A 24,597-nucleotide genomic window follows, 5' to 3' on the forward strand; every position below is an offset into this window, starting at 1 on the left:
ATATAGCTGGCGACAACTCACACTTCAGATCTTTATATATGCCCAAGAAATACCCAATAAACCACAACTGCTCAGTGCAGAATGTTAACAAGTACCTTACGGTTCCATTTTCACTGAAAGTGCCTCAACAAAATACTCTTTCTGTTCACCAGAACAACCTTCAAGCTGTGAAGGAATAATACAGAAAAGATAATGACTAAACACGCCGACAAAAAAGTAAAGCAATTTGTTTCAAACGCACATCGTAAGCTTAAGAACAGTCATGTATTACTTACTTTTGAGCACTTAGTCTTGAGTTTTTGCCACTTTGCCTGACACAACACCTACTCCAAAGACACTTGCCCAACTTAGGACATCGAAGAGCAGCCGGCCTCTGCCTGACACCACTGTAGTTGTTCCAGTTCCCTGCCGAGGGCTGGCCTGGATGGGGTTTCTGTTGGCAGGGGATGTGGCTCTTGTCAGTTCAAGCTACTTAAGTGTAGCTGTGCGGCTCAGGAAAGATTCTGGTGTGTACAGCACAGAACTGTGCAGTTAAAGGACAAGCTACTTTGTCTTCTCGACTTGTATAGGTTGGTTCAACACATTTCTATTAGTAAAGAAATATATAAATGTGTACATTTATATAGATATAGCCAAAAGCCTACTATGCAAGTAAACAGTCTGATTTTTGAAAATCTAGAGGGATTCCACATCTATACCATTACCTTACAACTGGACTACAGAATTTTCTAATGTTAAATAGAAAGTCCTATTGATTTTGACATAGAATATGCCAAGTGAGACCGTACCTACTGCTACACATTGTATGGTATTTGCTTTCTGTCGAAATGTATTGACGGAGAATGAACCACTGCAGCTTGAACTGCTTACTTGTCCTGCTGAAAATGCTTGCACATTATGTTTAGAGCCCTCTAGCTCAATTCCAACAGGCCAGAAGGCTGTTCACAGAGCTCACGTCATCACAGACATGGTGACGTCAGCTCAAAAAGTGAAAAATTTTAAAGAATTTTTAAAAACTGCTGGGAAATTTGGAAATGAAGCGGTGCCACTCGGGAATTGTGGCACTCCATTATTTGGATCTCAAAACTGGCAAAAACCAAGAAATTCAGTACAGTTGAGAGGTGTGTGGACAAGTTTGAGGGACTCATTAAGATGTACCAATCTGGCGAAGAATTTGTCTTTAAAAAAAATTAGATCCTTTATCTCCTTTGGATTTCCTGCTCTCGTCTGATGGTTTGAGTGAGTGGAAGGTGTTATAACCCAGTATAGCCTGGGTTCTCCCCACAGCCTTGAAACAGCTTTCTGTGACAGCACAGATGTTAACATCCTTCAGGGTGAGGGCAGCTTCCAATGAGTGTATTTTTAGATCATGACTCCTAGCATTTAGTAGCATGACCATGATGTTGGTTTTTGAGGAAAAGTTTACACTGGAAATTTTATACTTGTGACATTGCCTAAAAAGGTACTAGGGGGAGGCAAGAGCCTTTGCCAGAAGCCAAAGTTCTAGGGGTGACAGTTGAAAACTGTCTCTGGCAAAGCATTAAGGTCTATTAACCATGTCAACCCAGACCGACGGGAACTGGAACCCCTTAGAATGACACCAGAAAGTAAGCCAGTTGTTGAAGTCAATCATCTATTGCTTGAATTGTGGCATCATCCTGGGTGAGGGTAGTATGCTACTTAAGGCTAGAGACATACCTGCCTCAGACACACAATCCAAGAGATCAGTCATGTCTCTTTTTATGTATTCCAGAGAGGTATGTCTCAAGTCATTCACACCAGCATGCAGTATGACAGAGTCATAACAGTACTTGCTGCTGAGAGACTTCAGTGTGTCTGTGATGTTCATGATCCTGGCACCAGACAGGCAGCTCGCTGTGACCTTCTCCTTATCCAACTTGGTGAGTGGCACATCAGTGTGTTAGTGTCTCATGATAGAGCCCCCTATGACTAGTACATTTGGTTTTGTGTTACACCTTAATAGCTTACCTAGTGGGGCACTGGCATGTGTGTTCTTGTGTATACTCTATCTACACATGAGCTGTGTGTGGTGTGCTTGTATTTGGGAGTTCTTTGTGCTTTGGGTAGGTTTCTAGAGAAGACCTCTGCATATGTGGGGTTATGTGTTGGTTGCATGGTAGGTGAGGGTGGTGGTATGTGAGTGCAGACAACCTCCTTGGGGTCAGGTATACTGACTGATGAGTGAGGGAGCAATGAGTCTATGTTTTTTATGTAGATGCACCTTTTGCATTTTGAGTTTGCGTATCGTAAAAGAAGTTGGTTGTCAGTGTACATGAGGTAATTGCTACATTGCCACAGGATGGCTAATTACACCAGGTAGGCTGAAGAAATGGTGGGGTACTGTCCTTCCATGGTGCTAGGTAAGAGGTGTGGTTGGTAACAGGGATTGATCAGAAATGGCCTGTTGGGGTTCTTGTGAAAATGTAGTCCACTAGTATAAATGGAGAACTAGAGAGGGTAGCTCAGAGGCTGTACTGATCTGTAGACCAAAAAACATCACCACTAGAGAACAGACTATAGCTAAGGGGAAATTTACTGTTTCTATACCTGGCAAACAATAATCGGATCTGAGAGAAAGTACATGGTGCTGCACATCATGCAAATGTGAGGGTTTTAAAATAAATGAAAAAAAATTACAGGTAAGTAGAATAACCAATCAAAAGCTCAAAACAGAGCCCTAGTCCAGTGAGCTTCAATGGATGGGTCTCTAGCCATACACCTACTGCCACAAGGGTGCAGAGGGCCATCTCCAAAAAAAATTGCTGGGGATTATTGCTCAATTCAAATACAAACAGAACTAGCCATAGCAGGATCTGTGGCTAGTCTATGCTACACTGTACAACTGCTCAGAACAAGATTAAAAACAGAGGTTGAAAAACAGGTAAAATTTATAGTAAAAATACAGAAATAATCAGCAAAAATACTGATAACAGTTAGCAAGTGCAGAAATACAAACAATAATATTCCTATCTTTAGCTGTAGGCCTTGGATGGCTCAGAAGCAGATAGATGAGAAATGGCTGGTCACCCACCTCAGTGCAGCTTGGTTAAAACAACATATACACACAGACAGACATACACACATGTTAAACTAATTAATGTATAAACAATCTCCTCCATTGTAATACCAATGTAGCGTATTTTTGTTACTCTACTGATTAAATTTGCTTGTAATATATGATTCTGTCTTATCTTGTTTTGTCTATCTAGCATATGTCTGAAAGGCTCTTTGGACCAGTCCACCTACCTGGTTAGCAAAGATAAATAAATAAATCACTTTTAGGAATACCACCTTTTCAAATGCTCAAAGTGGGACATTTTTAGTAGAAAGGTTAGATTTTGCAAGGCAAAACATACCCGCGACTAGTGCAAAGAACAGAATTTAACTTTTTTGCCAAAATATAAGCTTACTTTATAGCATTTGAGTTGGTTATAATATTTCATATAACAATTAGGTGTTTCAGATACAAAAGTAGCTGTTTTATGCAACTATTAAAGAAAACATATGAAATCTTTTTTGTCCTAAAATCTCAGGTCATTTGCCATTTTTTCCTACAGGACACAACTGCCCAAAGAAGGATCGTCCCTTGCAAACATGGATAGGTGGTAACCCCAATCACTTGGAAAGCACTATTCACATATTTTCTCTCTTTTTCTTTGATTTGTGTGCCTTTGGGAAATGGTTCATTAAACCACATTTTCTGCATTCTTTTATTCAGTGCGGGACTTTTTTTTTTGCTTCATGACTATAACAACACCTGGAGCAACATAGCATCTGTTCAAGAGTAATTTATTTTTAACAGTGCCATCATGACCTGGTTTCCCATTGTGCCTTTGTCTGTTGAAATATGATTCACTGAATGATATTTCAACAGACAGTTTCAGCTTCATTTCTATCATTTGCCTTAGATTAGTTGTACACACATCCAATTCCCTGTATGATCTGTAATTACTTATTCATTTGCTCTGAACACATTCACAGTTTTATCAGTGTTAATCCTATTCAGCCAGAGGTTTCTAAGTATATCATTTCATTTCTGTGCCAAAGACAATTCTAGTGTGGAGTAACACCATGCAGTGCATCAAACTTATGTTTAGTTCAGTGGCTCATCTCAGTTATATACATGTATCAGTTGTTTCTTTTGGCCATTGATTTCTGATGAAAAAATGACAAATACATTGCATTTGTTTCCTTAGGGTCACAGTATAATTGACTCTCTCTTTTATGTCTGCTGAGTCAATTCATTTATCTTTAGAAAGTAAAATGCTTTAATATATTTATTATATCATATCCAGCTAGATGAGAAAATGTGATTACCTGTACTGCTTTTTATAACTCAGATGTGAAAGATGTAATGCTGAACAGACTGAAACTCTGAAACCATTGTTTCAATTTTCAGTCAAATTTCCCTAATGAGCCAAGGTCATTATTTTTAGTGCATTAATTATGCTCCTAATGAAAGTTGTCAGTGCTTTCAAATTATAAAAAATGTGTCTTAGCTTATTTTGCTTGAAAATATTTTGCTACTGTGAATGTTACAAGTAATGATATTTTCTGTTTTTTCTTAGTTTTTTTTTGTTTGTTTATTTTGGTAAAATTTATTAAAAATCATAGCAAATGTCCTTACAACTGCTCTTATAATTTCACCTGGTGGTCTAGTGGGTGATGCAGTACTCAACGCTTTTGTCTGTTCCTTCTTTCCATTATTTGTAAAGATGTAGTATGGTCAGCAATTCTCTCTATCATGTCTTAGATGGACTGACTATAAGTAAAACAGGTCCATGCAGAGTATTTAAACTGGCAACAATCTTCTCTCATATCACTTCTAAATATAGTAGAACCTCTGTAAGTTGACCAGTCAAGGGACTGTAACAAACTGGTCAACATATGGAGGTGGTCAACTTAAGGAACTAGGCCTACTGTACTGATACGTACATGTACTTTTGTTTCTGGTACAACTTATACAAAATCATACATAATCAAAACACAGTAAAATTATACATACGGTAGCATACAAAATCAATGCATTTACTCTTTTCTCATGGTTTAATCATTCTTTCTGAAAAGAGAGTCAATCTTGGTCTGTTTTTTATTTTTATTACAAAGGTAAGTGGAGAACACACAATGCTTGCTACACCATTCAGCATACCTGGGCATTTTTCCACAGAAAATTACTTCAACTGCATTATCAGATGGCTGACATCCTCTTCTTTTGGAGTCTCTGCAAATTCTGTGTCATCCTCACTTGCTTCTTCCACTTCATCAGCTGCTTCATGCACTTTTACGCTGGTCTGTACTTCGGTGAATATCACTTGAAAAATTGCTTCTGGGTCAGGTTCATTACAGGTTGTCACCTCATCATCCATTGCAACAAAAGATTCAAAATCTACTCCTTCAAATTCTGCCATGGGAGATGGACTGTCTGATGGGGCCAGAACATCATGCTCTTGGGTTGTGACAAATCCAACTTTCTTGAAACACTTCTGCATCATTTCTGGCTGAACTTTATTCCAAGCAGGACTGATCCAGAGGACAGCATGCAGACCATTAACTAATGCAGCGGATGAAGTTGCTTCCACAGGCGGACCACAGGTTTGTGTTTTAGTAATGACCCACTGCAGGAGCTGGGCTCGGTATTGCATTTTAAATGTTTTGATGAGGCCTTGGTCAAGAGGTTGGATTTTTGAGGTTGTATTTGGAGGCAGAAATTTCAGTGTCACGTTTGAGATGATTTGCTTGCAGGTGGCTAGGACATTTGTCTACTGTCAATAGAACAGTTTCTTCATTCCTTGGTTGATATCCCTTGCCCACACCTCAAATAGGGCACCAGTCATCCATTCACATTTGTTTGATTTTCAAGTGACAGGGAGGTCTTCGGGCGTCAGATTCTTGAATGTGTATGGCTTTGTTGATTTACAAGTCACCAAGGACTTTAGTTTCTCTCTGGTTGAGCTAGTGCAAAGCAGGACTGTGAAATGTTCTTTGGAAAGTTTTCTGCTCTTACATTTGTCACCCTTCATGACGAGGCTCCTGTCAGGCATCACCTTGAAAAGGAGTCTGCACTCAGAGTTAAAATTGTCTTCATCTTTGAAGCCTCTGGCAAAGTCTGGGAACTTTTTGATGATCTCTTCCACAACTTCTACTAGAACTTAATTGGATTCACCACACAAGACTTTCTGGGAGATCTTGTGTCGCATTTTAAATTTCTCAAGCCAACTACTTGATGCTTGGAAATCTGCCACCCCGAATTCCTGTGCAAATGTTTTAGCAACTTCTTGGAACATCGGCCTGGAGATTCAGGTGTTAACTGCCCTCATTTGTTTGAACCAGCTTAATGTAGCTTTACTGACTTCATCAAGGGAAGTTTTCCTCCTTTTCCACTGTACATCTCCGCTTTCCTTACCATATCTCTCCAAATATTCATGTTTACATTTTTGGATGTTGCTAACTGTGGTCTTGCTAACACCAGAATGTTCCACTGTCTTTCTCTGGCTGCTGCTTTCCAGAAACCGTAGAAGATCAGCCTTTTCCTTCAATATCAGTTCTTTGAGTTCTTTCCTTTGGTTCATCATGTCTCGATTAACTGCAAAATTTTTCAGTAATTGTAAGATGCATCTACAATTCAGACCAGTCCTTCACGTTGAAAAAATCTTCAGAAATACGTGATAAATATTAGGATGTTAGGCCTAATCCAACACGTGGTAATAATAAAACATGAAAAAAGAACTTGTACTAAAGAAAAAATAATACAACTAAGGGGCAAAGCCCACACCTTCTACCCCTGGTGTAGAGTGGACTGAACTGGTCAAGTTATAGCAGGTAAATTAATATTATGTCTTACAGTCCAAGGTCAAGATACAAGTTACAGAGGTGGTTAATACAGAGAGGTAGGTCTTCCAGTGAGTACATGTGGTGCATATCTGGTCTATGAAAATAAGGTCAACTTAAGGAGGTAGTCAATGTAGGGAGGTGGTCAACTATGGAGGTTCTAATGTACTATGTAACATTTTCTGTATTGTTAAATACTAAAAGGTATTAGAAAAGTCTCTCACTATATGGTGTCTGAACAGTTTGCTGATGTGGCACTAAACTGTCTGAAGATGAAAAATCAGGAGATATACTGCATAGCCATTGGATATATGGTTTGTGAAATATGCTAAGAAATTCTAACTGTATATTTGCATTACACAGCTTTCCATTAATATCCTAACAAATTAATAAAAGCAAGAGTGTATTATTATCTGTAAACTCTGAACTGCAAAATATCTGGACCATGCCATCCTCAGAAAGGTTCACTTATCTTAAGTCACAGCTTATACATTACACAAGGTTAGCCAGGGTCCAATCTTAGCATATAAAAGTTCTAAGGATGAACCTTTATTCAGCAATCTTGTATTAAAATGTATTTAATATAATCTTAACTCACAATAAGTATCAACTACTCCACATAAATATAACACAATGATTTACTATCATATTCTTGAAAATGCTTCCATCGAATAACCATAATGTCGATGGAAAATGTTGATTTCTGACACTTCTAAAAGGCAGAACACCGGAAATGACATACCCAAATTTCCTGGTTTAATGAGGTCGACATAGCAGGACATGATGTCAGTCACCCATGCTATGCACATTAACATACCATTACACTCGATGGTCAAGGGTACGCTAATTGTACTATTTTGCAGGAGGGTGTAGCCCCGTGCACCTTCCATGTGGGGGCTGTGCACCCCTCACCCTTACATATTAAATATACCAACTCCGAGATCGCACTACAGTGAGGAAATAGGCTAATTCCCTGTTCCTCACTGAACTGCAACCTCCTACACAATGTCAAAACCAAAATATCGACCTACACTACCTGTTCACTGTAATGAAGTTGATCATTTTTGGTTCTACATTATGCCGACTTGGAAAATGCAAGTTGACCACATGCTGGTCGACTGATGCAGTTTCCAAGTTTTGATAGTAAACTTAAAGCAACTTTATTCCACTAGCATTAAAGAAAAATTTTCTTTAACAGCAAAATTGCCCTCTTTATGGAATAAAATGTCCATTGAAAATAAGGCAAGTGAACAGTCTATGTAAAAGAATTTCTTGTTTGGGAATGGTACCTAGAAGCCAGTTTCTGCAGGATGCAGACCCCATGACAAATTTTATAAAATATTCTTACGCTTGTTTAACTCTCAATATTGTTATATCGTAACTCAAACTGTCAGTCAGATTTCCTCAATTCAAATCTAAAATATTCATTAGGATTTTATGCAAGGACACCTGATTTTCCAATCGGAACAGCTCGTGCTCTACTTCAGCTTTACTGGGATATGTGATGGCAGCAGCATTTCTCATTGTAACTCCTGAATATCACAGTTCTTACAGTTTATCTTCATACAACGGCATTGAATTCAGTAGAGCCGGATGCTCATCTTCCTGGAATGTTAATGCATTTCCCTTATTGCGATGTCGGAGCATCCTCTCATACAGTTTTCCATATTTCAGAAGGGCACAAAGGAATTCAGTTTGGTTGCTGTACCAAGTACTTCAGCTTCAGTATGCAAACCTCCTGTTGACTTCTGTATTCATACTTTTCCCTACCTGTAATTCCGATATTCCACTGGAGTTCCTGTTGTAACAATAATTATGTTTCTGCTGATTTTTCTACCATTTTGTTTACTTTGTACTGATCTTCCTGCATTAACAATGCAGCTGAATTAGGTAATCTACTTTTCTAACATCTGCCCATTGACAAGTGAGAAGCAAGGCTTTACTGAAACGGAACAAATCTAAGATCACTCTGCTCTACACTCATCCAGGTACTGAAAATTCTAGCATCACTCTTTTAACTTTTATGGTTTGTATTGCCAACCGTGAAAGAAATTCTGCATTACTTATTCTGAATGACTTCACACCTGACCAGCATATTACATAACTTGCCTTTCTTTGTACTTTACTTTTCCCAGATTTGGATTGTGTATTCTCACGATCATTTCTTTCTCAGCTGACTGGCAAATCTCATTTTGTCATTTTTAAACATTAAAACCTGTACAAATATTTCTTCCTGGAAAGATAAATAAGACAATGTATTGATGAATTGTGCACAGACCAAATGTTCATGGTTCCTTCTTTTGGCAACTGTGTTTCTCAATCAGTGTTATCATATTTCTGAACTCCTTTATTGTTTTCTCTCATTGGTAAGGGTGGCAGTATCCAAATAATTTCTAATTCCACTTCTAACAATTATTCATATGTCTCTGAAAAAAAATGAAATGTTTTATTTAACTTATTTGCTATGTGTAGCTTCTCATGTACTGTGTATTCAAGTTTTACATCATACTTCTATAAATTAAGTAACATCCTGTGTGCTCTTGGAACTACCCTGTAAACAGACTTTCTGAATTTACTTGACATGAGTGTATGATCTTGACTCACTATAAAGTAAATGATTTACTTGCTGGATTACAGCTTCTAAAGCATTTGTCTTGAAACATCTTGGAATACAACTGTTTCATTTGCATCATAGTACTGCAATGCTGTTGCATTTGGAACTATTTGTTAAGCCAGCTATTTATCAGGTGCCAGAATCCAATGCACAATACATGCACTCAGGTCATTCCACAACAACTACAAGTATGATTTTGTCACTGTCCATGTGGATGTGAATGACCTGAGATGCACCTCCCTGGTCTACATAAAAAGAGACATGGAGGAGCTGTTGGATTATGTGGCCTAGGTAGGTATTAACCTAGCCCTGAGCAGCATCCTACTGTCACCCAGAATCAACAATTGGCTAAGTTTCTTCCATCACTCTAAGGGGATCCAGTATCTATCTGCTTGGGATGACATGATTGACATTCTTCAATGTTTTACCAGAGATGGCCTGCATCTGTCACCCTTGGGTTTCTGGATACTGGCTAAGGCCCTTGCCACCCCTACAGTGCCTTTTAGGCGATGTTCCAAAGACCAAATTACCACCATAACAGCTATAAATAAATGCAACCTGAGGGTCATGCTGCTCAATGCTAGAAGTTTAAATCTCAAGATGCACTTGCTCGAAGCACTGCTCAAAATGGAGAACATCAACATTTGTGATGTAACAGAGACCTGGTTTAAGGCAGCAGAAACCACCCCTGTGCTACCAAACTATAACTCATTCCACACCTTTTGGCCCCAGAACATGGACCGAACCTCGAAAGGCAGTGGTGTTTCCATATTCATAAAGGATATGCACACCTCCAGACTAGTAGCCCAGCATAATGCATCAGAGATTCTTCAGGTGCAACTAAGATTGGGTAAGACGGCGATTCAGGTTGTAGCCTGCTATAGGTCCCTAACCATGTCCCAAGACTCTCACTCCACATTCCTATATGCCCTGGAAACTATTAGGGTCCAACCCAACACTCTCATACTAGGTGACTTCAACTACCCCTCCATCGACTGGGAAAACTACTCATGCACCAACACACTGGCCCAATGCTTCCTAGAATTCATCAGTTCCAAAGCCCTGGACCAGCTCATTATTACCCCCACTAGAGGAGGCAGCATCCTTGACCTAGTTATTACTAACATGGGTAACCATTGCTCTACACCAGTAGTCAATTCCTCTCTGAATAGATGCGACCACAAACTAATCACCATGGAAATCCACATTTCGCCCACACCCTCCCACAAAAGGTAGCCACCATAAAAACTTTTCCAAAGCTGACTTTGGGTTCCTAAAAACAGAGGTGGCTAACTTCACTACACCAATGTCAATGGAAAATAGATGCATGACTGCCGAATCATACACCGATGCACTGTATGAACACATACATAAATGCATGGAACTAGCCATACCCAACAGAATCAAGTTGCTCTCCTCCAAAAAAGGAAGCCAATCTGGGGGTCCCCTGCCATTCATAAACTCTACAACAAAAGGAAGAAACTGTTGCAGAAAAAGGTGAAGTCCCAAGACTGGAAAAAGTCCTTTAGCCTCAACAAAAAGTTGAGATCCCTCATCAAAACCTATATGGCCAGCTATGAAAGCAGAATTGCGGCAGACACTAACCACCACCACAAAGTCTTCTATAGTTATATCAAGAATCTCCACAGCAATATCCAGGTTTGCTCTGAGTTACTGCACAATGGTATCTCCTATACTGAGCCAACAAATATTGCCAACATACTGACCGGCAGATTCAGTGCCAACTTTAGCCCTGTCACCCCCCTAAAGGACCAATCACAATACTGGAGGAATGCGAGGCACCCAGCATTAGTGTAACACAGGTTAAAGCTGCATTGTCCAAGGCCAAGAATACAGCTTCCATGGGGCCCAACAATATCCCTGAATGTGTTCTACATGAACTACAAAGTGAACTGGCATCACATCTGTGTGCCCTGTTCAATCACAGCCTCATCTCAGGCTTTGTCCCTACCAAATGGTGCACCGCTACAGTCATCCCTCTCCATAAAGGGGGAGTGACTACAAACCCTAGGAATTATTGCCCCATTAGCCTAATATGTCTGATATGTAAGGCTATGTAGCGCATCATCGTGTACCTAATTAACAAGGATATAGGGAATATCCAAACTCTAGAGCCCATGCAATTTGGTTTTGTGAAAGGTAGATAATGCCTGCTCAACCTGGTTGACTTCTTTGATTCAGTCACCAGAGCTGTGGATGAGGGCAAGGCAGTTTATACAGCCTACCACGATCTGGCCAAGGCCTTTGATACCATTCCCCATTCAGGAATTATTGATAAACTCACCAAACTAAGCATCGACCCCTATATCACTAGGTGGGTTGCAAATTGGCTCACAGATAGAACCCACAGTGTGAAAATAGCAGACTCTAAGTCAGACTGCTGACCAGTCATGAGTGGAATCCCACAGGGATCAGTCCTGGGTCCTCTCCTGTTTGACATCTACTTCTCAGAAGTCCAGGCCGACATGAAGGGACACTGGCAGACCAAGTTCACAGATGACTGCAAGTTGGGAGCCATTATTAACTCCCCAAGTGATGCAGACATCCTACAGAAAGGCTTCACTGAGACCAATGACTGGTGTCAAAACCATGGCCTTAAGCTTAATGCCAAAAAATGCATCATCATCCCTTTTGGGAAACTCAGTTCCCACTAATTACCACATCAATAGGAGCCCACTGAACACTGAAGGCATTATAAGAGATCTGGGGACACAGGCTGACAGCGTCTCCTTCAACTACCACATTGCCACTGTGGTCAGAAAGTCCTTCTATGTGGCATGTCTCATTACCAAGGGTTTTGCATCCAGTAAGAAAGAGGTCATCATTTCTCTCTACTCTTCCCTCATTAGACCAATCATTGAGTATAATGCCCCATTTGGCATGTACCTAACTAGACACATGCAACAGCTGGAAAGGCCACAAAAGTACCTCACAAAGAGGATCCTAGGCCTTAAACAAATGTCCTACATGGACAGACTCAAAAGAAATCCAGCTATTCTCTGTCTCATATTATCTACTAAGAGGCGATCCACTGCTTGACTTACAAAGCCATGTCTGACCCAGCTCTGTTAGAAATGCTACATCTAAAGAAATCCCAATCCCTCTGCAACACACGCTCCAAACACCTCAACCTCATTACCACAATCAACAGAACATACTGGAGGGACAGGTTCATAACCCACAGACTGCCCATGCTCTGGAATAGACTTCTAGTACATGTCAAGCAGAGCACCTCACTAGACCTCTTCAAGAGAAATCTTGATGAGTGGATGGGAAATAGAAAGTTCATCCTGGGGATCACTCCAGTGGCTCTACTTGACAGAGGCACTGGGAACTAACGTTGGGCTCCATGATGCCAGGGAAATTCTATGGGCTAGGCTTGTAAAGGCTCCAGCGCCATTAGCCTAGTACACAACTATGAACCTATGAACCTATATAAAAACTTCTTGTTCATGGTTCCAATACCAAACTACATGCTGCACTGACAGTATTCTTAGAGACATATATATCTCAGGCAAACTATGTAGAAACCTTGTAAGATGCTGCATTTTTCCTAAGGAAAAAACATTTAATGTCTGCTATTATGCAGGGTTTGATATTTGTGTAATTACTCTGATTTTTCTGTTTCAAGCTTCATTCCTTCTGATGAGGCCGGTACATGTATTTCAAGATTGTAACTCTTATTTCGGTTTGCTCAGATTTAAATTAAATACTAGTGTCTGTTCCTAATTTAGGTTTACAATACTTCCCTAGCCTACAATTACTGATTTACTTATTTACATTTATGTAAATGCATGTGTGATGATATGAGGTAATGCCATCTCTGCCAGGGAAAGTAGAGCAGTGCATGCGTAATATATGCCAGCATAGCTAGCTGGAGTTTTGTAAAGAATTTTATGTCATTTGACTATCACACTGATTTGTACAGATGCTTGTGTTAAAAATGTATTCGTAAAGTTGCTTGTGTTAAAAATGCATCAACAGTGGGTCCTGCTGAACAGAAAAGAGATGCATGTATTATAACTAATTAAATGTATATATTTTAACAGAAAATTCTGGAAGGAAAGAGGCTAATCTCAGTTCAGCTAATTTTGAAAAATAGGATGAAAATTAAATGGGTTGGTTTAGACCATAAAGATTTTATCTTACAGGTCTGATTACAGCCAGAGGGGAAAATGTCTGGGAAAACCAGGACTATGAATCTACTGTATTTTCCTTAGGGATGAGCTAATTGCTACCCTGGAAGGGTAAAAGTTTTTGAAATTGTTTTATAGCTTTCAGATGCTACAGCAGATCTTAACAAAGCTCTGGGTGTGTACTGTACCAGAGTGAGGTGACCAGATGTGATGTGATTCTATAACTAGCACTGAAGTAATTTTTAGGGTCTATATTACTACAAACATTCAAAATTTCTAGTGTTCTAATATCAAACCCTATGAATCAAAAATTTAAAACATCGAACACTCAGAACGGCAAATTTTTTCCTAGGGAAAAAAATTGCTGTTCTAAAACACATACACACAACACAAGCACACCAAACAAACAGCAATCCACACACATACAGCTAAACTCTTACACCTAACCCTACACTAAACTATACATACATCACTAACTATCCACTTACCTTAACCCAAACCCTAACCCAGAGGTCCGTCACTATCGCCCAGTCACCTCACCCACGCCCTAACTCACCTACTTCACCCTAACCCTCACGTCCAATCACACACTTACCTGACCCACGCCCTAACCCTAACTCACCTAACCTGCCCTAACCCTCACGTCCACACAATCGCACACTTACCTGAACCCTACTCGTAACTTTCCACCACAGCGCTGAAAATACCAAAGCAACAGAAACGGACAAACAAATTCTTTCCCTAGGAAAAAATTTGGTTTTCTGTTTCTTCGATATTTTCAGCTGAAAACTGGTCAATATCAGAACACTCGAAATTTTGAACGTTCGGTGTTCTAATATAGACCCGATTTTTAGATATTAGTTAGAGATATGATGGAACCCTCACAGTCATACTTTGTTTTTCAGGACCAGACAGGAAAGAGGTCTCAAATATTTCACACGTCCTCACACCTCATCTTGTCTTGCTGTAGTAAGAAACTCAACACTCATCATCTTGCCTTGCTGTAGTAAATAACGTAACTAGGGAACAGTAATTCTTTAGTCAGTCAAGAAAATATAGTGAGATTAGTTAAGTATTGTTTTTTTCTGCATCTGTGTGAATCTGTCCAACTGTGTTATAAGTCCTGTGATTGAAACGCTGGTGTTTATTGTAACTAGATATTCAGTATTCTCATGTTTTCTAATTTATTACTTATTATTCTAATTTATTATTTATCATTAAATATTTCTATACCTTTTAGAGTTTCTGGCCTTTTAGAAAATAATTTTGACATCTTTAGAGTACTTACGCTTATTCTAGTGAGACTGTGGACACTCCTGATAGCTTTGCTGCATTGGTCAAACTCTATTCTACCATTTGTATTAGTATTAATTTTACTCAGTGTAATTGGGCACCCTTGCAATAGTCTTAGAATAGCTGATTGGTGGCACCTTAAATACTTTATAGTCTGGGCAGAGGGGGCACAGCTGGTAAATCTGTGCCAGCCTTTCCCAGGTATGTGTGTGTGAAAATCAAATATCCAAGTGTATGTGTCAACTACTTGGAACAGGGACACGGAGCTCCAAAGTTGTCAGTGTAGGGTCTTGTTTGGGGCATGGAGAGACAGAGTCCAGCCCCAGGTCTGCATGTGCTCCCTGTGTGGTCTTAAATTAAATTGTGCTTGGTGCAGAGAGCTGCATCTGTAAATACTGTGTGTATCTATTTTTGTTCCTAGATGCTGTCCTTCAGTGGTGTCAGTGGTGTGGATTGAGGCTCCTTGATTAGTGGCACAGAGCAGGGAACATCACATATTGGTGGCAGGTGGGTGGGATATTAATTTAACTTCAATAGCCTGTGAGCAGTTGTCACTGAAATTGTGTGCACGCTCAGCAACCACAAGGTAAATATACAGAGTTTCATTTTCACAACAGTTTTATTTATTTTTGGTAGTTTAGTCTAGTCAATGAAAGCAGGCAAAGCTGTCAGCAGAGGATTATGGCAAGCTGACAAAGAACCAGTTGCCCAATGTGTGCAAAGCCAGATGACTGATGCATGCCAACCTGACTAAAGAGGAAATTATTTCAGCCTGAATTGCAGCTGTAGCATGCACCTGCATCCAGGAAGACACCCATTCTGGTGGTGGGGGTGTGCAGATTTCAGAAACAGGACAGTTCACCTTTTCCTCAGAGGACTTAAAAAGCCATCTGGAGTTAAAGAGACTTGAACTGGAGGCCAATCATTTGGAATAGAATCCGTTGAGAGACAGCGGCATTTCTAGGTCAAAGAGAAAGAGACTGTGGCATTTGGAGGCTGAAGAAAAGGAGAAACAGGGCCAACATGAGAGGGAGAGGCTGACTGTTCATCAGGGAAATGGAGATAATGGGGAAGGGGATAACCGAATCCAAGAAGCAATAAAAGTCCGTAAATTTCTTCCGCAGTTTACAAAGCGTGATAATTTTGATAGTTTTATTCATATACTTGAAAGTGTATGTAAACAGTTTAATGTTGACCAAGGGCTCTGGGTACAATTCCTGACCCCCTTACTCTATGGTAAAGCTGTGACTTCTGTTTATACATTTTCTGATACTGATTGTTTAAACTATGATAAAGTTAATCAATTTTTATTGGAATGTTTTAAGTTAACATCTGAAGCTTACAGAAAAAAAGTTTTCTGAGCATAGACACAAGGCAGTTGAAAGTGTATGTGATTGTATCACTGAGTTAAGCACTTATTTTCATAGGTGGGTGAGTGGGTGTCATGGCACCCCTTTTGAAATGCTGGCAGACCTTTTGGGGAGGGAGCAAGCCCTTAGTATTTTGCCTGAAGGCATGAGAAGCTGGTTGGCAAACCAGGAATGTAACTCTGCACATGAGCTGGGGAGAAAAAGAGATCTCTACTTAGCAAGTAGGGCACCAGTGCATAAGAAAGGGATACCCAGTGCTGCACATGGATATAAGGAAACCCATGGTGGGCAGCCTAAACCACCACAGAGTCCACCAGTAAAAGGGGAAGCCACTAGTTCAGGTACATGGCCAGGATCAAGGGTTAAATGTTTTAAATGTAACTAGAAGAGCTATGCAGCATACAAATGTCCACTGAAGCAAGGTGTGGAACAAAAGGTGAAGGAACCAGCAAGTGGGAATAACAGCATGCCAGTGGTAAGTTGTTGGGAGAGAACAGGCATACCAAACTGTTACCAAAATTTGTATTCCATCTTAGTGGATGGAAGACAGACCACTGTTAAGAGAGAGAGACAGTCTCTGACATAACCATTGTGAAGCCTGCAGTGGTTAAAGAGGAGCAGTACTTGCTTGGGAGACACAGTCAGAGCTGTAGGAGGGACCCCATTCCAAATACTTTTGGCCAGGGTTCACCTTGACCTGGAGGGTGGAAAAGAAAGCAAGCAGATGGAGTGTTTGAGGCTATCCCTGCAGATGTCTTGATAGGGAAAAATGTTGATAATGCAGTACTTTTTGTGCATGCAGTTACACACAGTTAGGCTTGGAGAAAGGCATGTGGGTCTGGTAGTCTGGGGGAGACCCAGACAGACCCCCACACCTGAAGGTCTGATTGCTGATACGGCTATTTCAGGGAGGGAGCTACCCTTGTAGCAGTGAGTCTGAAAGTGGGCCCCAGCTGCTGGTACTGATTTTCCTTTTGGCAGGGTGACTGCAAGGACAGAGGTGAGTGGTAGTACCCAGGCTGACAGTGAGGCACCAATGTCAGAGGATACCAGGCTTCCTGTGGAAAGGGGGACGTGCAGGGTCACAAAGGTAGAGTTGAGACAGGTTCAGCTTTTGGAACCTACCTTACAAGGGTTGATGGAGGTAGTTAGGGAGGCACCTGATTCTCAAGGAAAAGAGTAGCCTGTATACTGGAACAAAGGGTTACTGTACAGAGAGTGAACCCCTGAAGGAGGCTAGAGGGTGAGGTAATACAGCAGTTGGTAGTGTCCAGACCCTACCATCTGGCACTTCTTGCCATAGCCCATGACATTCCTTTTACAGGTCATATGGGCATAAAGCATACTGAGAGACATATTATGCAGAACTTTTATTGGCCTAGGATTGCAAGGGATGTAATAGGGTACTGCAGGACCTTTGAGTAGTGCCAAAAAAAGGCAAGGCAGGAGACAAGGTCAAAGCTCCTTCGATGTCTCTGCCTGTGATTGAAGAGCCATTTAGAGGGTAGCTATGGATATTGTGGGGCCTCTGAGTACCCCAAGTTCCACAGGGAAGAAGTATATCCTGGTGGTAGTAGATTATGCTATTAGATACCCTCAGGCAGTGGCTCTGTCCTCCATCGAGGCAGAGAAGGCAGCAAATGCTTTGTTAGAGATTTTCAGCAGGGTAGGATTCCGTAGAGAAATACTGACAGAGGTGTCAATTTCATGTCAGACCTGCTGGCTTGTCTGTGGAAGTGTTATGAGATGAAGCACCTAAAGACCACTCACTACCACCTCCAGGCTAATGGTCTTGTGAAGAGGTTAAACTCTACACTAAAGACCATGCTACAGGCATTTGAAGACCAGTTTAAGACAGACTGGGACATATATTTGCCCCATCTGCTGTTTGCATACTGGGAGGCACCCCAAGAATCCACAGGTTTTTCACCCTTTGAGTTACTGTATGGGCATAGGGTGAGGGGGACCTTTAGATTTGATTCACGATGAGTGGGAAGGTGAGCGTGAATCCCACAAGGAATCTGTTGTGGCATATGTCCTAAACCTGAGGACTAGGCTTAGAGATCTCATGGGATTGGCTCAGGAGGACCTGGCAGGAGTCCAAAATCAGAAAAAGGTCTGGTATGCCAGGAATGCTTGAGCCCAAAAGTATGCTGTGGGACAGCAGGTTATGGTGCTCATTCCTGTCAGACACAATAAGCTGCAGGCATTCCAAAAGATTAAAGGGGCTTTGGCATGGGGTCTACTTTGGATGATAAAAGTTTCAGAACTTCAAACATCATATGGCCGATGGCCATATGATTGAAGTTTTGAAACACTGAACAACAAATAAAATCAAAAAGAGTTTTCTTTCATGTTTGTGCAGGAGCTGCACCCTTCTGCACCCCTCACCTCCTGCTAATTAAATGTACCAATGCCAAGACCACACTACAGTGAGGAAAACAGTAAATTTCACATTCCACACTGTATGGCAATCTCTATTCAGAACATTCAAAGTTTCAAAACTTCGATTGTATGGTTATCAGCCATATGATGTTCAAAGTTCTGAAACTTTGATCATATGAAGTAGACCCTTTGGAGGACTCCCTGTGTTAGCCAGCCCAGATTACAGCAAAGCATTTACTGTGCAGATGGATGCTTCAAACCATGGGGTGGGGGCTGTATTCAGCCATATTTCCTCAGAGGGAGAAGAGCACCCAGTTGTACATCTCAGCCATAAACTCCAACCCAGAGAGGAATATTATGCAGCTATAGAAAAAGAATGTCTAGCTGGTTTACCTTTAGAACTGCAAATTACATTGGTTCGAGTGCTCATATGAGCAACTCAAAACCATGAAACTGACAATGTCGACAAACCTACATGTTCAAAAAACAGCAAATTGAACAGCAGATTCACTGTTTTTCGAACATGAAAGTCGAAGGAAAAAAAAAAGTGTAAAGCAGGGGCAAGCCCCCCTGCACCCCCCATTGTAACTAGGTACTCAGTATTCTCATGTTTTCTCTTTTATTATTTATTATTAAATATTTTTATACCTTTCATTGTGGCTGGTCTTTTAGAAAATACTTTTAACATCTTAAGAGTAGTTATGCTTATTTTAGTGACACTGTGGCTGCTCCTGAAAGCCTTGCTGCATTGGTAAACTATACTATTTGTATTAGCATTACTTTTACTTAGTATAATTGGGTACCTTTGTAAGAGATTTAAAGGAGCTGTCTGGTGGTAGCATGATTACCTCATAGTCTGGGCAGAGGGCACAGCTGGTAAAATTGTTCTAGCCTTTCCCAGGTGTGTGTGTGTATGTGTGTGTGAAAATCAAATATCCAAGTGTGTGAGTGTGTCAGCTACTTGGAACAAGGACACAGAGTTCCAACGTGGTCAATGTGGGGTCTTGTTTGGGGCCTGGAAAGAGAGACAGAGCCCAGCCCCAGGTCTGAAGTATGGTCCCTGTGTTCTGTTAAGGGAAAGTGTGCTTGTTGCAGTGAGCTGCTTCTGAAAATACTGTGTGTGTGTCCATTTTTGTTCCTAGTGGCCATCGCTTACTGGTGAAGATTGAGGCTCCTTGATTACTAGACTGGAGTAGGGGCCATCACACTATGTATGCATTTATTTATAGCTTGTTAGCTCTGCTAGGCAGTGCCCATCTTCAGAGAGGATTCAAGGTGGGGAGACCACCTAGAAGAAAATAGAATGAAATTTAACTATCAAGGTAATCAGGTGTACAATGATTAATGGAATATACAATGAATAATATAATAAACAATAACAATGAAGATGCTAACAAACTGAGGGGAAAATGTAAATAAAGACAAAATAATTTTATTACTCAGTAAAGAAATGGAACAATCTGACAATACTATTATCTGACAAATATGATAGGTTTGCAAAAAATAAATAGCTGAAAGAAAAATAATGAATAGTTAGTGTACTCTGATGGATATAAAATTTTTACTTATATAAACAAAATCTTAAAGTAGATATGAAGAACAGAAAAACAGATGAAGTTGAGACATCATATGGATATGTCCAACATAAAAGGACAAAGACGTCTGTCACTAAAGGATTGCAAAAGTTGCAATGTTGAGATAATACATACACACTAAATTGAAAATAGTTTTATAAATATGGATGTATAAATAAAACATTTAAATTAAATGTCCATTTGCTAATTCTTATTGATAAGGTGATTTGGGTTTTAATTTTTTATTTTCTTTCATAGCCCAAAAGTTTAATTACATAAATGCTATACAGCAAAAAGATAAATTCATTTATAATTATTCAGCCTAAAAAGGTTATTTTCTATATTTCCTTTTTCCTTCACACCAGAGTTTATCAAAAGTACTAAGACAACAAAATATGAGTTGGAAAAGAGTTTATTGGTTTGACTGCTTCAGAGAAAGTGCTATTATCCACACATGAGATTATCCTTAAATATTTTTTGGAACAAGATGATTGATTATCAACACAGTGTACCAAGCAATATTTCAATCAAAACTCTCCCAACCTATTTAAGAATATAAAATCTGTGTTAACAGGAGACCTATAAATATCCATTCTCTTGGCTTTATGTGAAATAATTCTGTCTTATAAGATTGCTGTTCCAAGATTATATTGGGAATTCTTAAAACTATTGTCATCCAATTTTTACTAAATTTGATGCATGTTGTTGTTGTTTGTCTTTCGGCTTTTTCCTGGTAAGGGGTCACCACAGCTGAACTCCAGTCCGCTAATGATTGGCAGTAGATATTTATGAAATGCTGAGGTGCCAGCTCAATGCCCAAACTTCAATGAAGGCAAGCCCATTTACGTACACATGTCTTTTGAATGCTACCCGACCGCGGGGAAGACATACAGACTCCACACAGAAGGCACTCCCAAGCCAAGCCAAAATTTGATGCACTATGTCTCTACACAGAAGACGCTCTAGCTGAAAATCAAACAGGACAACGTCTTACTGTGAGGTGACAACGCTACTGCAGCACCACCACCGCAGTTCCGAAATTTGATGCAAGTACAATCTTAAAATCAGCTAGTGAAAATTTTCATTTATTATGGAAAAATTTCACATGGAAAATTCTGCATAGAATATTTTGACTTCACATACCATTAAAAAGCAAACAGCTTATTCATTGTCAGAGGCGTAATAAACAAGTTAAAGCTCATAAGGAACACATTTTTAGAGGGTAAGATAGTCAAGAAACTCTGGTTTGACTTAGAGTTTTGCTCACTCATTATGGTTTATCATCTCTGTGTTAAAGTAATTATTTAATCTCCCACCTCCAGTGTGTATGTAATCAAGGAATAGTTACCTCATACATGATGTTTATTAGTGGCAGGAAGAAAGGTTATAATGAAGAACTCAAAAAAGACAATTACACATACATTCCCTAAAATGATCAATATAATTAATATTGCTTAGGTAAAAGGATAAGCTATGAATGTTTAAGAACAAAAAAATAATGATAAGTATTGGACAAATCTAGCTTTATTTTTGGATAAAATGATAAACTATTCTGTAAAGAAGTTTGTTATGATAAGCTGTAATGCCCCACCACTGGACCAGTAATCAAGGAGCCTCAATCCTTACCACTACACCAGTGGGGAACATACATTGGGAGGATGACAAGTACACCCACAGTAAAGTGCAATTTCCGTTAAGAGCACACAGAGACCACAGTCAGTCTGGGGCTGGTTTCTCCCTCTTTTTCTAGATCCCCAGTAATACTCCCCACTGCACTGGCACAGCTATAGAGTTGAGATTTCAGCTGAGTGGCCAAGCGAAGACCTCCAGCACCCTCTCTGTCCAACCAGTGCTTTGTGTCCCTGCTCAAGTAGCTGATGCACATATTCTTTGAGATCCGATATATATACACATACCTTAGGAAAGGCTAGCACAGGTATACTAGCTATGCCCCCTTCTGCCCAGACTATAAGGTAGTTTTGACTGCCACCAGCCACTCCTTATCAGCTACTCTAAGGCCCTTAACATAATGTGTCCAATCTTACTGTGTAATGTTACTATTACTCCAAATTGTAGTTTGACCAAGAGCAAGACTATTATGAGTGGCCCACAGTGTCACCAAATAAATATGCAAGTACTCTCAGAACTTAAATATATCTCACAAATATCAGCCACAATGAAAGATTTAAATATAAATATAAGATTTAAATATATTTAATAATAAATAATACAAGAACAAGAAAACACTCAGTATATAATCACAGTTACATCAGAGTTCAATATCACAGGAGATATTTAAAACAACATTGCAGGACAGTCTCAAACAAAAATAAAACACCTAAGTTATACTTCACTATATTCCCACTATATTCCTGTCTGTGTCTAAGAGAAATTACTGTACCCTAGTTAACTTACAGAGCAAAGCAAGACAGATGTGGTGAGTGGGTCTTCCAGCTGATGTTGTCAGGTCAAATACAAAATACAAAATGCCCAGTCTCTCTCTCAGAGTTCTTAAATTAATATCTCAAATATTGCTGTTGGGATACTTGCAGCATGACATCACTTTTTGTCATCTGACTATCCCAGGTGAAATCCCCACTGCATCTGGCAACATTTAGCATCTACCTGTGAAAAAAGACAGACCTCAGATATTTTAGCAAATGGTGGAAGTTGTAAAATAATTTACATTCCTCCATATTTAAAGACAATACAAAAAACTTCTAGTTCTAGACATTATGTCTTCTGTTGCACTGAAATTTAAAGATAACACCTCTTTTGTTTATGACCCAGCCATAAAATAATTCAACCTCAACCATTCTCCTGAAGTTTTGCAAGTTAATTTCCTGTGTTTCAGTCTCTCCTGTTAAAATACCTACATCTAAACAGTTATAATAGTGCATATGCAATTCTGCTCGGTACTTTACAAAATATCTTTTCAGCACACATTTGTACAATATGACAAAGTTCTAATACATCTGTAACACAAGCATTTTACACAAGCATGTTGACATTCAGAATGACACACAACCACTTACAAAATTCCAGATAGCTGGGCTGGCTACATTATACCTAGAATACTATGAATTTTATTTTTGTGAGAGTATTTAATACTGTGTATATACTGTAAATGTTTTTTTTTCTTTTATTAGTTTTATATATAAAGTTGTTTTTCAGATCAGTTTACTTAATTATGATTGGAATAATTTTGTACATCCAATGAAATTATATTGCAAATGAGTATTATGAGAAATCTAAATAATATATTAAAAAAAGGATATGTGTGTGTAGCAGAAAATAGCATGAGTTAGTTAAGGTGTAGCACAAGGAAGAATTGAGCTGAGAGTTAATGAGCATAGCTTCAGAAGGGTTAGTTTGTGTGATGTAAGGAGCAACTGGCATCAGGTGACTATTGGATGTATAATTGTGGAGCTTAGTTAATTTGCAATGATAAGCTGTAAAAGTAAGGACTAAGTAGCTGACTTTGTGGGTCTGCAGAGTAGTCAGAAGACAGCAAGGGACAGGAGCATATATTGTGGAAGTCCTGATAATGGAATGGAAGAATTGGAAGGTTAAGATATATAGAGACAGTGATGGGGCAAAAGTGTGTGTTAGAGTACATATAGCTGCTATATAATGATTATTTTGTGGGTAGTGTCATCTTTGGAATGTTTGAACTTGGATGATGTTGCAGACTGAACACTTGCTAAGACTGACATATTGTTTAAATTTACTCTTGAGTGCAGGGTTACTGCATATGAGTTCCAAGTTATATGAACGATTATGTGAAAGATCATTCCATATTCTTGGCAGATATATGCGGAGTGATTACCAACTTTGGTGTTAGTTGTGTTTACTTCTAACTGGTTTAAATTGGAGGAACATGGAGGAACAAGGGTGCTTGAGGTAGTGTTCCAGGAAAGGGAATTGAGTATTTTTATGCACTGGTTTGTGGGCCACTTATTCATACTATATATAGTTACTTATCCAAAGTAATTTTTGCTGTCATGGGACAGCCAATTCTATTTTCTTAGTGCAGTGCATGGTGGCCATTTTTTTTTCAGACCAGCAGCGAACTTTGTCTGTCTTATTGTTAGCAGTTGAAATCTTGGCAATTGTCAACATTCTAATATTTTACCATATACCAGTGCTGTGGATGGGAACTTGGGTAAAAGGAATGGTAAAGTATTTTTTTTGTTTTTTGGCCCGAAACAGTGATGAACTCTGTAAAAGGTGCGATGAACTCTATAAAAGGTGCGTATATTTGCATGAACTTCCTTTATGGGAGCTGATGTGTTTGTAAAAGTTTAATATAAAGTTCAGAGTGACACTCATGCATTTCCAATATGGTACCAACT

Source organism: Protopterus annectens, chromosome 9.part0 (assembly GCF_019279795.1).
Source record: "Protopterus annectens isolate FY-2018-M chromosome 9.part0, PAN1.0, whole genome shotgun sequence".
NCBI lineage: Eukaryota > Metazoa > Chordata > Ceratodontiformes > Protopteridae > Protopterus > Protopterus annectens.